Source organism: Papaver somniferum, chromosome 6, assembly GCF_003573695.1.
Source record: "Papaver somniferum cultivar HN1 chromosome 6, ASM357369v1, whole genome shotgun sequence".
In the NCBI taxonomy this organism is placed as follows: Eukaryota; Viridiplantae; Streptophyta; class Magnoliopsida; order Ranunculales; family Papaveraceae; genus Papaver; species Papaver somniferum.
Window position 1 is genome coordinate 87,961,430 of NC_039363.1, and position 20,061 is coordinate 87,981,490.

General features: G+C 36.2%; 1 long non-coding RNA gene across 1 annotated transcript; it reads left to right on the plus strand.

Moving 5' to 3' along the window:
- Positions 1-18,165: 18,165 nt before the first annotated feature.
- On the plus strand, positions 18,166-19,434 carry LOC113288312. Its single transcript, XR_003330567.1, has 3 exons — positions 18,166-18,236; positions 18,714-18,781; positions 19,300-19,434. It is a non-coding gene; the product is annotated as an uncharacterized LOC113288312 (long non-coding RNA).
- The last annotated feature ends 627 nt before the right edge of the window (positions 19,435-20,061 follow it).

The following is a 20,061-nucleotide window of genomic DNA, read 5'->3' on the forward strand; positions in this document are numbered from 1 at the left end:
CTCATGAAGATTCCCCAGTTTCAGCAAAACCCTGAATCCTTCATATTTTCTCAAAATGTTGCTCAAACGCGCATCAGAAAATATCGAAACTCTCAGGACTGAGACACGGACATTATGGTGACACAGTCATGTCTCCTTGACCGACCAAGGCTGGCCCCGAGGCTTTCAAAGAGCCGGTCCCACGTGTTTTAACAATTTTGACCTAATTTTCTCAATTGCTCATATTGGGTCCAAACTCTTCCCAGACAACTTGGAATTTGCTCAAACGACCATCAGCCGGTCCCACGATCACCAAAGTCCGGTCCTATGCCCCCTTGGTCGGTCCCGCATCTCTCCATAATCATGTTTTACTATCTGACGCCCACGAGCACTATTTTAATAAATGATTAAACCAGCATTTAATCATCTTTTCACCAACTGGTCTTCAGGAGACTTTGGTATTTTGCTCACTTGAGCATTTGGGAGCTACATGGTCGACTCATCATCCCATGTTGCCGGTCCCTCCTTTATTTCGTGGTTGATTTTCAATAAATCATCAATTGATCAGCAATAGATCAAAATTAGGGTTTCGAATCCAGAGCTCCGCAAAAACGTAATTCTGAGTAGATTCAAACGCCAATAATTTTTATGTCGATCCCATGATCAACACCCTAATTAATTATACTTGGCTCAACTGCCAGTATTTTAAATTAATATTTATCTTGGTCCTGTTACCAATGATTCCTCAAACGAGCAACATTTGCTCAGATGAGCAACATTTGCTCACACCAAAGAATATTGGTTCAACTATTAATATTAAACAATTCATAAAATGAGCAACATTCGCTCAAATGGACAATATTTGTTCACGCTGAAGAATATTGGTTCAACTATCAATATTCAATAATTTATCAGATGAGCAACATTCGCTCAGATGAGAAATATTTGCTCAGACTAGCAATATTTGCACAGAATAAGGAATATTGGTTCAACTATCAATATTCAACGATTCAGAAGCACAGTTTGCTCAGGTTATCAACATTTATTCGACAATGATATTTTTTGTCTCAGCAGACATGTTCAATTCATGAGTCTCAGAACATTTGCAAACTATGTTCAACTCAGCTATACAAGGACTCATCATCCCATAAAGTCAGCAACTGACTAACTAAATACACGTCTGTCTTGCAGACTCCACATTCATGAGATATCAATCGTGTCACATGGGGGGATATTAACCAGGGTTTTGGTCTGGCGGTCTACGACACATGTGTTCATACACACAATGAGAATGTGAGCAAGTCGTGCATTCATTTGGAGGAATTAGCAAAGTAGTGGGTGGAAAGTTAACCAAGTATCCGCACGATAAGCAACTGGTTTCAACACGATTTTCCACTTCCCCACTCTTTGACTTCAAAAATTGTCACACTTCATGGGATCATGGTGTTTTCAATTCAGCAATATAAAAAGGCCTCTGAATCCTGATTGAAAAAGACAATAATTTCTCGACAAGTTCATACAGACAATCTTTCGTCTACACGAACTCATCGTCTGAGTAATCACTCTCAACTGAGTAAATTCAACCATTCCGAACTTTCTTACGCAGAATACACAACACACCTATAATCTCGATCACCATTGATCTCACACGTTTCTCAGCTTCCCTCCTATAGATCAGCCCATCCTCTCTTGTGACCAAATTGACTCTGGAAAGGCCATTGTCTTGGTTTAGGCCGGAGTCCTACAGATTGATCTCTCGAACTTAAAGCACTCCCTTCTTGCAGTGCATTTGTGTGAGGTTGAGCATTTTCTCGGTTCAAGGAGTCTCCTCTGCACGGTCATCTCCTCGATTCCGTAAAAACTAGCAAATCGTTTTTCCCCATCTACAGTGAGTACCAGTCCGCGAACCGGTGGAAGGTCTTTTGCCGATATTTTCTGCTGGAGTTTGTAAACTCTATCTGGTTGCTTAAGTCCGCGAACCTAGTCTGCGAACATAAGACCGAATTATCAATTGGTTCATGTTCACCTTGATTATTATCAAAAAACGGAACAAAACCTTTAGGGTTTATCTGTGGGAGACAAATTGATCCTTTGATAGACTTGTCTGTGTGAGACAGATTTGTTTATTGTCAAAGCCTGCGATTTTGGATCGTAGCAACTCTTAGTTGTGGGGTGAGATCAGCTAAGGGAATCAAGTGTGCAGTATTCTGCTGGGATCAGAGGCGTAGGAGCAGCATAATTGTACCTTGGATCATTGGGAGATTGATTGGGGTTCAACTAAAGTCTAGTTCGAAGTTAGCTTGGAGTAGGCTAGTGTCTGTAGCGGCTTAATACAGTGTGTGTTCGATATGGATTAGGTCCCGGGGTTTTTATGCATTTGCGGTTTCCTCGTTAACAAAATTTCTGGTGTCTGTGTTATTTCAATTTCCGCATTATATTGTTTTATCTTTATAATTGAAATAATACAGGTTGTGAGTTAGATTATCAATTAGAGTAATCCAACCTTTGGTTGTTGATTGTCATTGATTGTTCCTTGGATATTGGTCTTTGGTACCATCCAAGTTATTCCTTGTGTTTGACTAAAGACTCGCTGATTTCTATTAGTTTGAGTAAATCAAAACAAGAGAGAGATATTAACTCCTCGATATACTTTAGACTAGATTGAGTCTGACTGTCTAGTTGATTCTCTAGCAAAGTATATTGGAGTTAGTCCATACAGATTGCTAAGCGAAATATTGGGTGGTGTTGTTAGACCCCCGATTTTTCATAGTCCATCTAGAACACCACACTATATTAATACGTTACAAACACTAGCCTACTATCAAACTTCGGGCTGGAATTTAGTTGAGTCCAAGTTCACCCTCCAAGAATCTTAGTCGTGGTTGTGCTCATGTACGTTTTTTGGATCTTGCAAGACCCTACACAATGGATTATATTAGCTGATGTTCATTACATCCTAAGGGTTGCTTCACCATCAATGAAAACTTCTGATAATTATCCGCATATAACAGAAAGCCTATTGATTTTACTTTAGATATTTCAACCAAGGTTTAGAAATATGCTTGCAGTAGAACAGGTCTAGCAAACCTCAAGGATCTGGAACACTTACATTCTTATCAATGAGAAGCCTAGATCACTACCACCTCAAAAGAACAATCCAAACGAATCAAAGAAGGATTTAGATATCTATCTTGTATAATCACAAATTCTGGGATGAAAAGAACTTTGTGATTTCTATATATCTTATTCCTGATCTATAGTTTGTGAACTACAATAGCCAGTGGAACAAGATCCGAATTCAAGAACTATCAGGTAAAAGATAGTCTGACCGAATTTCACGAATCCCTAAGTGAAGTCTTCAAAATTGTAACCTAATGTTGTCTCACTACATGAAACCTAGGTTATTGAGGATGACTCTAGCTTAGCAGCTAGGACACCATAGTGCAAGGAATTAAGATTTCTTATTGCATAGAGTCCTTTTTTTACATAGATTATCAAGGCTTAAAGTATGTTTGAATTAAAGCTAATATTGCTTAGATTCTAAGCTAAATAACTTCTCCAATGGCTGAAATTCCTAGTTAGGATTCATGTAAACATGTGAGAGCTTTTCTTTGAATCACTAATAAGAATGCACTATGGTAATGTAGGTTACGGAACCATGGTTCAGCAAAAACAAGTGAGGTCGTGAACCTTCAAACGATAATGGTGTTAAGAATACTCAAGACTAAATAGTAATTCACAAGTCCAATAAGATTTTGTGAATAAAGGTGCTTTAGAAGTATTTATGAGAGATATAGCAAAAGTGCAAGAATACCTCAATAAGTAGTATACAAAAGTAGAATGGCACCTTTAAAATAGTATTTCTTTTTGTTTTCACAAAAGGTTTACAAAAACATGTCCAAATTGACATAATATATGCAAACGGGGTTCAAATACCCTTTGCCAGTTCGTGAACCGTGCACAATAGTGGTTCGGCAAGACCAAGCGAGGTCGCGAACCATGAAGCTATAATGGTGTTAGGAACACTCAAGACTGAACAATAATCCACAAGCCCAATAAGATTTTGTGAATAAAGGTGTCAGTCTTAGAAGTGTATATAAGCCCTAACGTTGTAATGCCAAAATGTATTGTTTCTTTCTCGTTTATCCTCATCTGACCCATTATTTAATTGTTGCAACATCTGTAAATACTTTCGTTGTACATTATTATACCGAGTAATACTCATTTCCATCTGCTCATCGGGAAAATCAAAAGTAGATTCATTCATCAGAAATTATATCAAATTGAGAAATTTATTTTAGAAAGAGATAATTTTTGTGAATATTAATCTATGTTAAAGGAGAGTTGAGTTATTTCCATTATGTAAAATGAGAGTTGCATAGGATTTGGAGAAATAGCCGCTCAATAACGGCCAATACAATGTAAAAGTGAGTTACATAGGATTTGGAGGTAGAAATTGACGTTTAGTCCCAAAGTTACTGGGCTTGGGACGCTTTAGTCCTCTCATCTCAGGCCTAGTACTCTCTAGTCCAAAAAAGCCCCGTCTCAAACAATTTAATCCAAATATGGACGAGTTAGTCCAAAATTTGGGTCCGATCCCGATTTTCATGTATTTCCAATATCCCGTAACTACCCTTGAGACGATTCCATACATAAAACGAGGATTTGAAATCGAAAATTTCAGATCTCAAACATGAGTTCAAAATAGGGAGTCGGACAGAGAAGAAATTCGTAGGCGATTTAACAGTTTCAGAGAGAAATTTGGTTGCGATTCAACTTCAGGTTACTGGTAAAGTGTAGTTACGGGATTATTTTTGATTTGGTTAATTTGGTTGCGATTCACGTCATATTTCAGAGATAGATCGATCCAGAATTCAACTTAAGTTTCAGCGATTTAACAGTTTCATAGAGGTTAGGTTGGATTTCATCGTTTCTGATATTTAACGAAATTCAAATTCAGGTTAATCTGTTTTTTCTTCATCGTTGAATATCTTTTCTGATATTTAGTTTTTTTATTTATTTTATCAGTTGATGATATGAATTCAATCTGTTACATCTTATTGTTTGTATGTTATTGATTTGATTTTTGGTGTATTTTAGCTTTTGATTTTCGTTAAATGATTTTGATTACTGTTCTTTGGTGTTTGGTGTTATGATGAATGATATGAAATCGAACTGATATTAGATCATATGCTTTTGGTTTATTCAATTATGTGTTCTAGTAAGATTCTGAATCTTATATCTTCGATTAATCGATGGAGTAGTTTTAATTTGAAGTTTACTGTTATTTGATTTTTGCCTTCGATTAAATGTGTACTTTCCTGTACACTCTTCAAGTTTTAGGTTATGCGAATCTGAAACTATTATTATATCTTTTGTTATATGGAGGTGTATCAAATATGTCTGAGAAGTTTGTTCATGCTGTTTTGAATCATGGTGAACATTCTTCTGCGTTTCGTGTTAATACTTTAATCACCGTTGATGAATTGAAGCATTTTGCCTGTAAGCAGTGGAGGTCTTTGTCCCCTTTGAGTATACGTTTTTCCTACATGGATACTAATCAAGTATTTTTTATACAAGGTGATATACAACTTCAAGGTTTAGTTGCTCTTGTTATTCAGATGAACAATGAAGATTTCTATTTGAATGTTGATGTGATTCCGAAGCATACTGGTTATAGCACTAGTTCAAGGTCTTTGTCTCGTTCTAATTCTGGTTGTAGCAGTAGTTCTAGTGCTAGTACTTCAAACTCTTGTGTAAGTGAAATTCCTAAACTTGTAAGGGTGGTCGATCATGACGCGGACAAGGCCAAGCCTCTCATTATCGATGAATGGCGTTATGTTTTTGACAATATTGGTAGAGAACTTGTGGGTAGTGTTAAAGATGTAAGGATTGTTGTTGTTCAATACAAGATGTGTACTGGTTACAAGATTCTTATTCTTAAAAACGACAAGACTCGTTTTACTGCAAAGTGCGAAGAAGATGGTTGTGGTTGGAGGATTCACCTTGGGCCTGTGAATGGTGACATTTCTCGGTTTGTGCTGAAAGATTTTAACGTTATTCACTGGTTAGTGGTGTTCACTTGTTTTTTGATCCATGTTATATATTTTTAGGTTTTAATATGTGGATTTGTTTTAGGTGTACATTGTGGTGCACATTACTTGTTGTAGGCTTTTGGGGTGGCACTTGTGGTGTAAATTTCATATTCTTGCTTGGTCTGTGCTTTCTTTTTGCATGTGTGTTGTTGTTTTTGAGATTTTATTAAGTGTACAATGTGGTGCACATTACTTATTCCAGATTTTTTTTTGTAGTTGTGGTGTTGGTTTGAGGTTGAAGAGTCCTGTGGTGACAACCAAGTTAGTTAAGCATTTGATCGCTGATAGTATACAGGGTGATCCCACTTTAAAACCCAAACAGATCATGTCACTCTTTAAAAAGACTTATGGGTCCAATATTAAGTATCACCATGCCCGTAGAGGGAAAGAAGCTGTATTTGAAGATCAATATGGTGACGACAAGAAGTCGTATATCGAATTAAATTGGTATGTGAAAGACATTGAGCAAACTAATCCTGATAGCTTTGTGAAACTTGAAGTTGATGAAGAAACTGGAAGATTTAAGCGGACTTTCATCTCTTTCGGTGCTTGCAAGCATAGCTATAGGTATCTCAGACCCATGATTTACTTGGACGCTACTTTCCTCATTGGTAAATTCAGGGGTACTTTGATGGCTGCAACATGTGTCAATGAAAATGATGGTTTTTACCCATATGCCTTTGTTATTGTTTTATCTGAAAACAAAGACAATTGGTTTTGGTTTCTGGATAATCTTCAACAAGTGGTCGATGATCGTCCGATTGTTTTCCTTAGGGATCGTCACGAAGGACTTCTGCAGGGCATTCCAAGAGCATTTCCTGGTTCATATCACAACTATTGCTTTTACCACATCAAGTGTAATCTCCTTATTGGAAAAGGTGCTGCGAATTACAATGTCGTTATTGATTTGTTTTGTAAAGCTGCTTACTCTTACACAACAACGAACTTTGAAGAAGCTTTGCGGGGCATGCATGCAATTGGTTGTGGACATGTTTCTAATTATCTCAGGACCATTCCAAAGGAGAAATGGGCAAATGCATTTTTCCTGTATGCACATATGCTTCTCACTCTTCATCTATTGTCGAGTCATTCAATAACTGGATTCTTGAGTTCAAAAAGATGCCTGCTTTTGCTCTTCTCGATGCGATACGGTGAGTTTTATGTTTAGTGTTTCATTCCTTTATTTTTTACTGTCGCACACATGGATTTGCTTGATATGTACATACTTGTACACATGTTATATCTGTGATTCTGCAACTCTGTGTACATTGTTGTACACATGTTTTATTTGTATTTATTTTATATCATGTTTTGATTTTATGTTTTGTGTTTTTATTATCTTAGTTTGAAGGTTATGCAAATGAATTCTAAGAGAAGGGTAGAAGGTCTTGAAAATTTTAACACTAGGCTTACTCCCGTATACGAGGATTTACTAAACGAGAACATCAACATTGGTCGTACTTGGACTGTTGTTGTGTCTATGGAAAGATTGTATGAAGTCAGGTCTCCCCGCACTCATTCTGTAGATCTGTTGGAGAGAACTTGTACGTGTCACGGGTGGCAAGTAAATGGTTTTCCCTGCGCACATGCTTGTGCTGCCATTCAATCTACAAGGGAGGACATCTATTCATTTGTTGAGCCATACTTCACCACTGAATTGTACAACAGGACATACCAAGAGATCATCTTGCCAATCCTCAATTATGACAAGCCGCAGTCTTATGATCCTAGTGATAGGATTATTGTTCCTATTCATGTGCCTCCACCCGGTAGACGAAGAGAACAGCGTTTCAAGAAGGCTTGGGAGAAGCAAAAGAGGTCTATGATGTGCACAAAGTGCTTCACTCTTGGTCACCACAACAGAGCTACCTGCCCCATGACTTGATGCTTTTTATTATGTTTGATTTGTTTGAAAGATTCTATGTTTTTTGGTTTTTACTTTTGGTAATGTCTTTTCATTTTTCTATTCATGGATAACTAGTGTCAGGATCTGTATACCATTATGTACACCTTCCTGTGCACTTTACTTTTCTTACCTGTCTTTTTACATGTGTAGCATTATGTACACCTTGTTGTACAATGGATGCTACTATTTTATTTTGTTTAGTAATATTCTATCTTTTCAGTTCTAATGCCAGTAATTACTTTTTATTTTTGCTGTTTAATGATTGATACTAGGTTATTACTTTTTCTATTTTATGTTTCTGTTAGAACATGTGTACCATTATGTACACCTTCCTGTACCATTGCCTGTCAGATTTTATACTCTGTCAGAAACTGTGCACAATCATGTACACCTTAATATTTCCTAACTTGTAATACATACTTTAGTACTGACACAAGTCTATTTTCAAAACATCAATATTGAAACTAATAAAAACCATTAATTCAAGGTCTTTATAATAGTGATAAGTCTTAAACAGAAAGTTGAAAACTTGAATTTGTCTGAAGATTAAAAATGTTTAGAAGAAATTCAGAAAGTGATCTTGAATGAAGATTAAAAACTCTTCTTCCTCTTCAATGGTTTCTTTCCTGTAGTCTTGCGCCACTGATTATGCTCCTCGTCCTTCGTTATATCCCACACCTTTTCATACCATCCGACTTTTGTCAACATCTTGGCCACCAATTTTGATCTCATTTGCTGACAAATGTCTTCGGCCCTCTGCTGACCTTTTTCCATACCTTTTGTTGTCTTCATACTTCGTTTCATAAAGTAACAAGTATATATTAGACAGTCCGGGTTGATTCCTTATGAAGGGCATGTCATGATGTTTAATTTGTGCTCTTCTATAGGTGGGTGACCCTTCAATGCTCTCTTCTTATTGAGTTCCACTTGTACCACATCTGCTAGTTTCTTTGCATCGTCTTTATATGACTGCTCATTTTCTGAGTGTAACGAGTTATACTATTTCCATTCCTTAGCTTCGAAATCAAAATTCAAAAGCGACCAGTGCAATTCATCCTCGTTTGATCTATAGAGTGATTGATAGGGATTACAAGAACTTCCAGATTCTCAGGCATGTCCCGTATGAAATCAACCACAAGGTTTTGCACCTCGCTGGTGACATTATACTTGACATAGTACTGCAATTAATAATTTGTTAGAAGACAAAATTAATTAGGCTCACCTTAGTCAGAAAACTAACAAGCATGTACACTACTACAAAAAACTAACAAATCAAACATTGTAGGCCTGAAAACAGACCGTATATCCATGTATGATATACATGTGTACACCTATGTACACACCTATATAAATCTAACAATCAAGAATTAGCAGACCATGTGTCAATCATAGATGCATATTGGTGTACATCTATGTACATAGATAAATAAATCTAACAATCAACACTTAACAGACCATGTGTCAATCATATATGCATATTGGTGTATATCAATGTACACAGCTAAAGAAATCTAAAAACACATAGAACACGCCATGTAAATTAGGTGTACAACTATGTACACAATATTAAAGTAACTATATATGACATTTCTTATTTGTTTTGAGAAACTTACACATGCAGTAGGACTCATAATTTCACAGCTCAGGTACTTTTTGTCATCTGGATGACGGATGCTATCTCTGACAAGTGCTCTTATACATCGATGGATGTAGAACTAGAGTACCTCTTGGTCCAGATATTTGTTGAACATCAGTTCACGAAGTACTCTTCCAACAATCAAAATATCTTCCTTGACTATTGGATCATCCAGTCTTGTTAGTTGCCAAGCTACAGAGCTGCGGAAACATAAAGGAAATGTCAACATGGTGTAAAAATTTGTGCACATAATTTTTTTTTATAAGATTCAATCATGGTGTTTTGTGAACTTACTTAATGCTTGCATAGTCGAAGAATTTTTGTACCCTTTTTTTGTCATGTCCTGGTTACATAGCATGGTATAGTGGTGATAGACGAACATCTGGCAATGGATTGTGAGGACGATATACATCTCCCTTTCTCTTTATTGGGGCAGGATAGCCAGGTTCTTGTCCCTCTTTGATCCCCTTTCCTTTTGGATCTTCTTTTATCACAACTCGTTTGGTTTTACCCTCGTCAGTGAATTCAGGATCTAGCTTTCTTTTTGCATTTCTCTTTTATGGTTTCTTGGACCACTTGCCAGCGGCTTGTGTCTTCAACATCTCTGCTTCCTTCATCCCCCCTGCTCTTGTCCTCACTGGAGTCGTCTTCTCTTCTTCTACCTCTTGGCTGCTAAAAAATTCACTAGGATTTTGTTTAATGAACTGCACTGCTTCTTCAATGATCCTTTCTCGTACATCTTCATTGGATAATGATTTTTGCGACGACTCTTCTTTTGGATCTTCTTGGCTCAATAATGCAAAGATTGGACAATCGTGGCGGATCAGGGTTGCCATCTTTTCCTTCACTTCAGATGGTTCCGTTCTGTAACAACCTTTTTCAAGATTTACGAATACAGTTTCAGACAAGTTATCTATAAGGTCCTCAATTGATGTATAAGTCTCATTCTGTGATTCTTCTCCTTGTGTGAGTAAAAGGACTTCTTTAGGATCCAACTGACATATGGCTTCAGCTGCAATTATAGTAGCTTCATCAATTTCAGCTGTTCGAGTGTCATCCATCACATTTTGGTCATCAAGGTTCACTTGGTCTTGTTTATCTTCATTGATTACACTTGTCTTTGGCATAGAAATACTGAAAAATGAAATTTTTATGAGAATTTTCAATGGTGTACAGAGTTTTACACCAATGTACAGGTATGTACACAAATTCAGAAGAAGTCATAAAGGTGTACATCCTTGTACACACATACTGAAAACAAAAAAAAAAAATATAAGATGAGATCATTTTCTTTATACCTTTGCTTGTTAGCAGCTTCACACCCAGCTACTTTGTCAATTTCATCAGTTTGAGCAGTATCCTGGTCATTAAGGTTCATATGCTCTTCTTGACCTTCAGGGATTTCAACTTCCTTTCGCAGAAGAGTGCTGACAAAAATGCAATTTTTTTTAGAAAATGAGAAATCACTAAGGTGTACATCTTGATACACACGTAGAAGAAATCACTAAGGTGTACATATTGGTACACATATATAGAAAATGAGAAGAAATGCGAGCTACACATATACCTCGTCTTGTTACCAGTTTCAGACTCAACTCCTTGGCTTGTTCCATCCTTGCCATCCTTTTCTTCATTTGCCTCATTGGTCTTTGGTGAAGGAGTGCTAAAAAGATTCAAGTTTTGAGAAAAGGTATTAGCTTTCACACACTGGTGTACGACTATGTACACACATAAAAAAAAGAAATGACTTGCAAATTAAAAAAAAAAGTGATGTTGTACCTTTGCTTTTCAGGAGTTTAGGACGGAACTTCATTCCTTTCAGATTCAGTTCCATGCTCGTCATCACCACCTTTGCTACCCTCTTTGTCATTGTCATGATCATGCATATCACCACCCTTACTACCCTCCTTGTCATTGTCATCACCATCATCATCATCATTATCATCATCATTATGATCATGCATATCATCATCTTCATTGTGCTGCTCCTTGTCATTGTCATCACCATCATCATCATCTTCCTTGTGCTCCTCCTCAACCTTGTCATCCTCCTCCTCCTCCTCCTCCTCATCCTCATACTCCTCAATCTCATCATCTTCCTTGTACTCCTACCCATCATCCTCATCCTCATTCTCCTCCTCCTCCTCATCCTCCTCAATCTCCTCATCTTCCTCAGTTTCAAGCCGTATTTCCTTTGCACATTTAAAGATTTCATGCAAAGTGTAATTACAGAAATCATTAGCTTCTCTTTCTGTCAAGCTCATTATACCAACTTCATTAAATTTTAGTATTTTCTCTTCAACGAAACTAAGAAGCCTTTCTTGCCTATCCAAAAATTCAGTAAGCTCCTCATCCAACTCCTTTCTTCACATATCTGAAATACGCAGCTTTTCCTTCACATCATCTATGATATTTTCTTGTTTCTGCCTCCGGTACTCATCCAAAAGCAATCGCTCTTCATCAATATAAGCCTTCACCCATCCTGGTTGCATCTGAAAACATGCCAAAGTATCAACATTGATCACAGGTGTACAATTTTTTACACATGTTGTAAGAGTGTACATTGTTGTACACAAGACAAATTTCTTAAAATCTATCAACAATGTACAATCCTTTACACCTTATTAAAGGTGTATATCAATGTACATATACTATTCTAAGAAAGTTTTTTGAGATACCTTTTTCATGGCATCATTCAGGTCTTTCTCCATTATATTACTGACGTCATTGATGATCCACCTAAGAAGCCTTGGCACACTTTCCTAATTGCTTGGATTCATGATTTTGTTGTGTACAGCAAACCAATGCAGCATTAACAAATAGGTGAATAATTGGAAATGTAAGAGAAATGAACAAACACAATGAACAGAATTATTTAAAATGGTGAATGGATATATCAGGTGTACAAATGTGAACTCACCAACAGATAAAGCACACAACCATTAACTTTAAGTGGTGAATCCCGATGTTTCTTAATGCTCGCCATGAGATACTCATGTATATGAACTGGCCAGCAAGTTCTCTTCATCCTATCCAAAGACTCAAAAAAGTGTGCAAACTGGTTCTTGCTAATCATACTTCCGTTTGCCTGGGTAAAAAAGACCGTGATACACAAGTACATAGTAAACAACACCACTAAGTGTTCAGCATTTCTTTCAATCTCTATTTTCGACTTTGGTTTTAACTTCATGATACGTACGATTTCCTCCTCCACATCTTTTTTTCCCAGCTCAGTTCGTTTCTTAAGAGTCAATCTGTTTATCAGCGGACCGTATTTTTTTTCAGCTGCAGTTTTTACATATTCCCCTTTTTCAACTTCCATTGGCACCATCTTAATCCCATAAAATAGAAACAAATCCTCAGGTTCACTCTTTACTGCCACTTGCTTGTTCTTCTTGGTAATATCAAACATGAAATAATGTCCCCCTGAGTCACAAATTTCATGGCGGTACTGTCTCGCAATTTTCAGAATTGAGTTTGGGTTCTTAGTCCATATATCATCTCTCTTTTTACTTGTATCTTTCTCATCTTTCCGGTATGCTTTTTTGTGGACAAAGATATCTACAACAGGCCAAAATGGTCCTTCTTTTTGCTTCTCTAGTTGATAATTGGTGAACCATACTTTTTCTCCTCTTTTTGTTTCATCTTCCTCAAGGTTTCTATTCACAAAGTCACTGAAGGCATGGAAACTTGACCTATATGGTTTGTTGGTATCTACGAAAATGAACCAAGAAGAATAATATATTCATTATACTCATACAAGTACAAACCATATCACTGTACGCATAAATAGGACCATATCATACAGGTGTATAGCTGTGTACACTCCTACAGAAAACTAAATAAAGCAACATTTGTCCCCACACAACATGCCATAAATCAATGTGCGTGTACAAATCTTTACACTCATACAGAAATCTATCAAAAACAGCTTTAAAACACAGACAACAGGCAAAATAAAGGTGAAATAGCATGCTGGTGCAAAGATGTGTACACCAGCACCAAAAACGATGGGATAATATGTTGAGAACATACACATTAGTCCATATGAATATGAAATAGCATGTTGGTGCAAAGATATGTACACCAGTAAACACAAGTGACGGCACAACAGGTTGACAACACGCACAACAGGCCATATGAAGGTGAAATAGCATGTTGGTGCAAAGGTGTGTACACCGGTAAACACAAGTGACGGCGCAACACACACATTAGGCCATATGAATTTGAAATAGCATGCTGGTGTACAAACCGGTACACTGCTACAGAAACATCTTTAAAACAGACAGAACATGACATGAATCACTGCAGCAGCATTGTGGTGTACTAGTATGTACACACCAGCAACAATTCCAATAAAAATTGCTAAAAAAACCCAGATAGAACTGGACATGAATCACTGCAACAACATGGCGGTGTACAGATCTGTACACATGTACAAGAAATTGCTCAAAAATAGACAGAACTGGACTTGAATTGTTACCTGTTTTTGAGATAACAGATGTTGAAGACTTTGGAGGCTTTGGAGGATTTGAAGGATTTGAAGGCTTTGATTTCTTCTTAGCTGGTGATTTTTTTGAAGTTTCTGGTACTGAAATTGATGTTGAATCTTCTAACGATCTCTTCAATCTCGTTTTTGGTCCTGTTGATTTCCGAATCTCTTCTGCAGCAACTGATGGTGTTGGGGATGAAATTGGTGTTGAATCTTTTAATGCTGACTTTGATCTCGTTCTTGGTGATGTTGATTTTTGAATTTCTTCTACCGCAACTGATGGAATTTCTTTTTCAGTTGATGTTGAATCTTCCACTGTTGGTGGTGCGTTTTTTTTTAAGCTACTTTTTTTCCTTTCAACATGATGTTACTGATTGTTCAACCATCTAGTTGTTTTGATTAGTAAGATGTCAGAGTTTTTGATTGAAAGTTTCTGTGAATTGAAAATTTTTTAGGGTTCAAAATGTTGAGGTATGAGTAGTTTTGATTTTTTTATTCTGCTTTTCAGTCTTCAAAAGAAAAAGAAGAAATAAATGATTTGTCCGTTACACCGTTTAATTCAGTTTTTAATTCAGTTTTTTTTCCAAGCTACGTGTCACAACTACGTTTATGGTGTCAGTTACAAAACTGTATACATTCGCTGCACGTGTGCTTTATGAAAAGCGTGCGAAGGATAGCAACGTCTTTATACATTTTTTGGACTAATCTGATCCTAGTTGGATCGAAGTGGACTAATCTGTTCTTTTTTGTGCGGTTCTGGACTGAACCGTTTTTTTCCCGATTTGGATATATAGCCGCTCAATAACGGCTAATACAAAGTAGTCGTTGACAGAATAATCTGTTTTATGCCGATTTTTCCATAAAGGGGAACCTTATTTGCAAGTGAAAAACACTATAACCCCCTACTATATGAGTTGAATATAGAGAAGCCCCACAAAATGGATCCTTCACTATCAACTCCATTGCTTCACATTTTGATATTTCTAGGCCCATAACTTTAGAATTCAGGGCTTAACAATAAAAATATTATCCAAAATAATTATAACAATACCAAGACTGCCCTTTAGTATATAATGTAATAAAACTACCTATAGATTATCTTGTCGGTTTCATTTTCGTTTTCACTTTCTCTCTCTTCTTTCTTTCTCTCGGCTCTGGCGAAAGTAGGATTTATTTTTTCAGATTTATTTTCGGTTTTTTTTTGCAGAGATTTCGTTCTGATTCATTAGTTTTTATCTCCGAAGAGAACGAAGATCGCTATTTCGATTCGTTGTTAGCATCTTTGAAATCTATAATCAACATCAGCAGTGTATGTTCTTCAAGATCTATTTCCAATAGAGGATGAAAAGTCGATGAAAATTCTTAACAAGAACCGAGAACGAAGATTCGCTCTACATAAATGATCCGACAGATAAGTTAATCTATTACTATCATGTTAATTTCATCATAACTTTTAAGTTTTTGGTTTCAGAAACCTATTTATTTCGATTTCATCTCGAAAACCTTGTTCGAATCATGAATGGAGTTTAGATCTAATAGTATCTCATCTTAATCTCTCTTTTGAGATGGAAATTTCGAGAAAAAATAATCAACAATTTTTTTCTAGGGTTCTTGAGTGAGATTTGATTTATCTCAGAATCTATAATTCTGATCGGAAAAATATGTTCAAATTTGAACTAAGCATACTTTGATTTATATCACCCGTTTAGTCGATTCAAATTTCATTAACTTTTGAATTCCGATCTCATTTCGGCAACTTTTCATAATTGGAGAAATTAACCTTAATGTATAGTTGATTAAAATTGTTATCTAAACCTAATCATGACGAAAGTATGCAGTTGGAATGAATTTGTCAGTTTCTTTTTGCTGGTTATTCTTGTGGTAGCTAGTAAATTGTTTTTATTTGACTGTTTTGTTAGAATGCTGATTGATGATCAGATATAACTGAAAAATCAAGTAAGGTTGACAAGAAATTATGTGGGGGATATGAAATATATTGATGGACTTTATGTATTTCAATTACAGGAAGGTGAAATTTCGATTAATGGTGGCATTATTTCAGTTCAGAGCTTCAAACTACACGCGGTATATCTTGCTTAGCTGAATATCTAATATTGTGATTTAGGATAAGATTTGTAAGGATTGTACTGATGCAGACATACAGTGGATCCAGGAGTTATGGACACAACGATACTAATTTATCCTAGATTTTTTTTGAGGCTTTGCATGTTAGTACTATATCAGATTTGTTTGACAAAATTTACAACTTAGCGTGGTATAAAATTTGAACTATAATTCAGTGTTTCTTTCTCCTGTAAATAACACAATTGGATTAGAATTAGATTGTCAATTGCTAGAACATAATTGAACTTAATAGTCAGATAGTCCCCGTGAACCTCGGCCGCCTGGTTAACCACTAAGGATTTGTCGTTGTCTTCTCCTCATCTTCACCGACTAACTCAATTTTGGTGCAGAACTTTTACTAAGCATATACATGAGTGCTAGTAACGTTGATAGTTTAATGGATGTGTAGCTACTAGTTACACATGCTAATTAGATGTGTAACTTCTAGGTACACAATCTAAATATATGTGTAGCAACTGGTTACACATGCTAATTAGATGTGTAACTTATAGATACACATGCTAATTGGATATGATATAAGTTCTATGTTTTACTTATATATTGATTAATGGATTTTGAGCAGTTGGTGATGTTGGTGGTGGCAATTGAGCTGGAAGTAGTGCGCATGGTGGAGAAATAAGTGGAGATGATGAATAACTATGTCGTCCATGATTGTCAGGGAAGGGAAAAGGTTTGTTGAAATTCAAAGCTGAAACTTGAAATTCACTACATAGAGAAGGAAATCATGAGTATTCATGAAAGCTGAAATTCAAATAAAGACTGAAATCCTCATCAGGTTTGTTGCACTCATTTGTCATTACTGGAGTAATAGCAAATAAAGTGTGCATGAATCATTCGGTGAGAATTTCTAAATGATTCATATGTACTGATATCTTTCAGGTACAAGGCGTGGTTCAAGATCGGGCTATCAAACAGTAGCAACAGTTTTTGGTAAATGGGATGGCAACATGCATCATGTACGTGGAGACTGTTCAAGGAAGGGAAAAGGTTCAGAGTTGTTTCCTGATTCACGGATGCTTTGGAAGCGGAAATTCCCAATGCCATATAACTTGACGGCTTTGTTGTTACACTCAATGAACTCGTTCATGGATTAAAGGTTTGACATCCACAAAACTGGCGATATGTTTGTTGTGTTATCTCCATTCGATTTAGTTATTTTTACTTGTGGTTTTTGATGTACAACTTACTCCATTGGTGTAGGAAAAGTTGCCACCGACAGACTCAAGGCTCAGATCTGATCAGAGATGTGCCTTGAGAAAGGAGAATATGAAATGGCAAATTTATAATTTGCATCTTGAGCAAAGGCAGCATCACCTATATTTTGGTGAGTACAAAAGTCATATGTATGTGTAACTCCAAGTTACACAAGTAAGATGCGTGTGTAACTCCTAGGTACACAAGTCAGACGCATGTGTAACTTTCGATTACACATGCCATATGCATGTGTACCAGCTGATTACACATGCTTTGTTTTATCATTCAATGAGTAGACCTTGCAGTTAAAGTTTTGAGTAGACCTTGCAGTTGATGTGGTATACTCATTCAATGAGTAGACCTTGCAGTTAACATTTTGAGTTAACGTTTTGAGATTTGTGAATTTTGAATTATGCATGGTTTGGGTTTCGAGTATCCCTAGTTTATTTAGCATTAGTGAAGTAAGATACTACTCTTTTTAATAGACTGAATCATGCCATATGTTGTTGTTGTTGGTGATCATCAGTATATGTCCGAGGATATACTAATTGAATGTGTAACTACTAGTTACACAATCAAATTGGATGTGTAACTTCCGATTACACATGCCATATGCATGTGTAACTTCCGGTTACACAAGTCGTATTACACATCTACTTAAGTTCTTATTGCAACTGATCTCTTAATTGTAATTTATTTTTGAAGTGCATGATGAGGGCTTACTGTCTTGGACGAAACTGAAGATGCACTTTTATGTTTTGGGTTATATGGAAAACCAATACATTTCAGGTCAGTGTCAGTGCTAAAATGGGGAATTCAGAGCTCAATTTGTCTACTTTTTTTTTTATGAACTTCGATATTATCCATGGGTTTTGTAAGTGTTCTTGATAACTTGACTTTCATATTTCAGTATCTAGTTTCAGGTTTGTATCCTTACTGACCTTTTTTGGATGTGTAATACCTTTTATTTTTTGACAGAGTCCTACAAGATATTTTTTCTATTAGGAGTGACGTTATAAAAAAGCATAAATAGGAATTGATGTGTTATACTAGAACTTTGTACTACAAAACTATGTTATAAAAGTTGAGAACATTTAGAAAAGTTAGGTGTTGGCTTGTTTTTCAGATTATGGCTGTAGTGGTCTTTTGGAATCAACAATCAGGGGATTCCATTATAACCAAATGTTGTTTGAGTAATGACTTGTAATTGATGAAATATCATTTCTTTCGAATTATTTGGTGTCTTTTTGTGCTCGCAATGCTAAGGTAGTTTCCTTGAAAAGTCTTAGTGTAAGATCTGGAATACATGCGTCACGCAGTTGAAGTTGTGCCAGGTTCGGTTCTTTTCTTACATTTTCCTATCCTATTTTTCCCTATATCTTAAAATATTTTTATTATTTACATTACTCAACTATAATTAGGCTAGGTGATTTTGGATGTTACCAAGATGATTCAGTAAATTACTATGTAATAATTTTCCTTGTTGCACTGTAAGTTGAATATTTAGTGTTTTTGCTTTATATGTACAAAGAGATTTCAAGTTTACATGCCACTATATATGTGTAACTATTGGTTACACATGCCACTATGCATGTGTAACTCCTAATTACACATACAACAGGCATGTGTAACTTTCAGTTACACTACCCATATCCATGTGTAAGTCCTAGTTACACATGCTAAAAATGAATAACAAAATTGTTTTTTTGCATCTCTGAATATAAGTACATTTAACCTTATATGTATGTTTAACTCCTAATTATACTAGTCACATGCATTCGAAAGTGATTATGCATTGTTTTGTATGTCTTTCTTTTAATCTCATAAAATATGTTTGTTTGTTATTCTTCAGGTTGCAGATAACTTCATAAAAGCTGGTGGCTTATTTGTGGTGGTGGAGGTGCAGGTTTTGGAGGAGGATGAGGAGGCAGTGGTGGTGGCTAGCAGCGGTTGTTGGGCCTAGACAGATGCATGTAACTCTCAATTACACAAGATAGATGCATATGTAACTCTCAATTACACTAGACAGATGCGTGTGTAACTTCTAGTTACACATGCTAAGAAATTATTATAAATGAATATTAAAATAATACATGTACTTTTTGTATGCATTCTTTTTGATGTCTATTTTTTGATATGTAACTTTGCATTACACATGTCATAATGATGTGTAACTTCTGGATACACATGGCATATGCATGTGTAACTTCTGTTTACACATTCACGCGATATTTTAATAATTTTGGGCCTAGATTTAATAACTTTGGGCTCAAATTTAAATTTTATTTAATTTGGGGCTTGAAAATATATGTAAGGGTATGAGTGTCTTTTAATAATTCGGGGCCTAGATTTAAACTTCTTTTAATTAAGGACCTCATGTTATGGGTTATCCATGAGTTGGGCCTTACCCTAAGTTTCCCTATTTGCAAACTCACGGGCCTTAGTAATGTGGGATTATTGATTGAGATGTATCCGTACTCGTGGATAGGCAGAAGCCGCAGAACAGAAGACTGGAAAAGTGGGCCCTTCAGTGTTTGGGCCTCAAGCGGGTGGACTCCTACTCTAACATCTGCTGACTACTGCGGCTGTTCATCAGCTCAAGAAAATCCAAGGA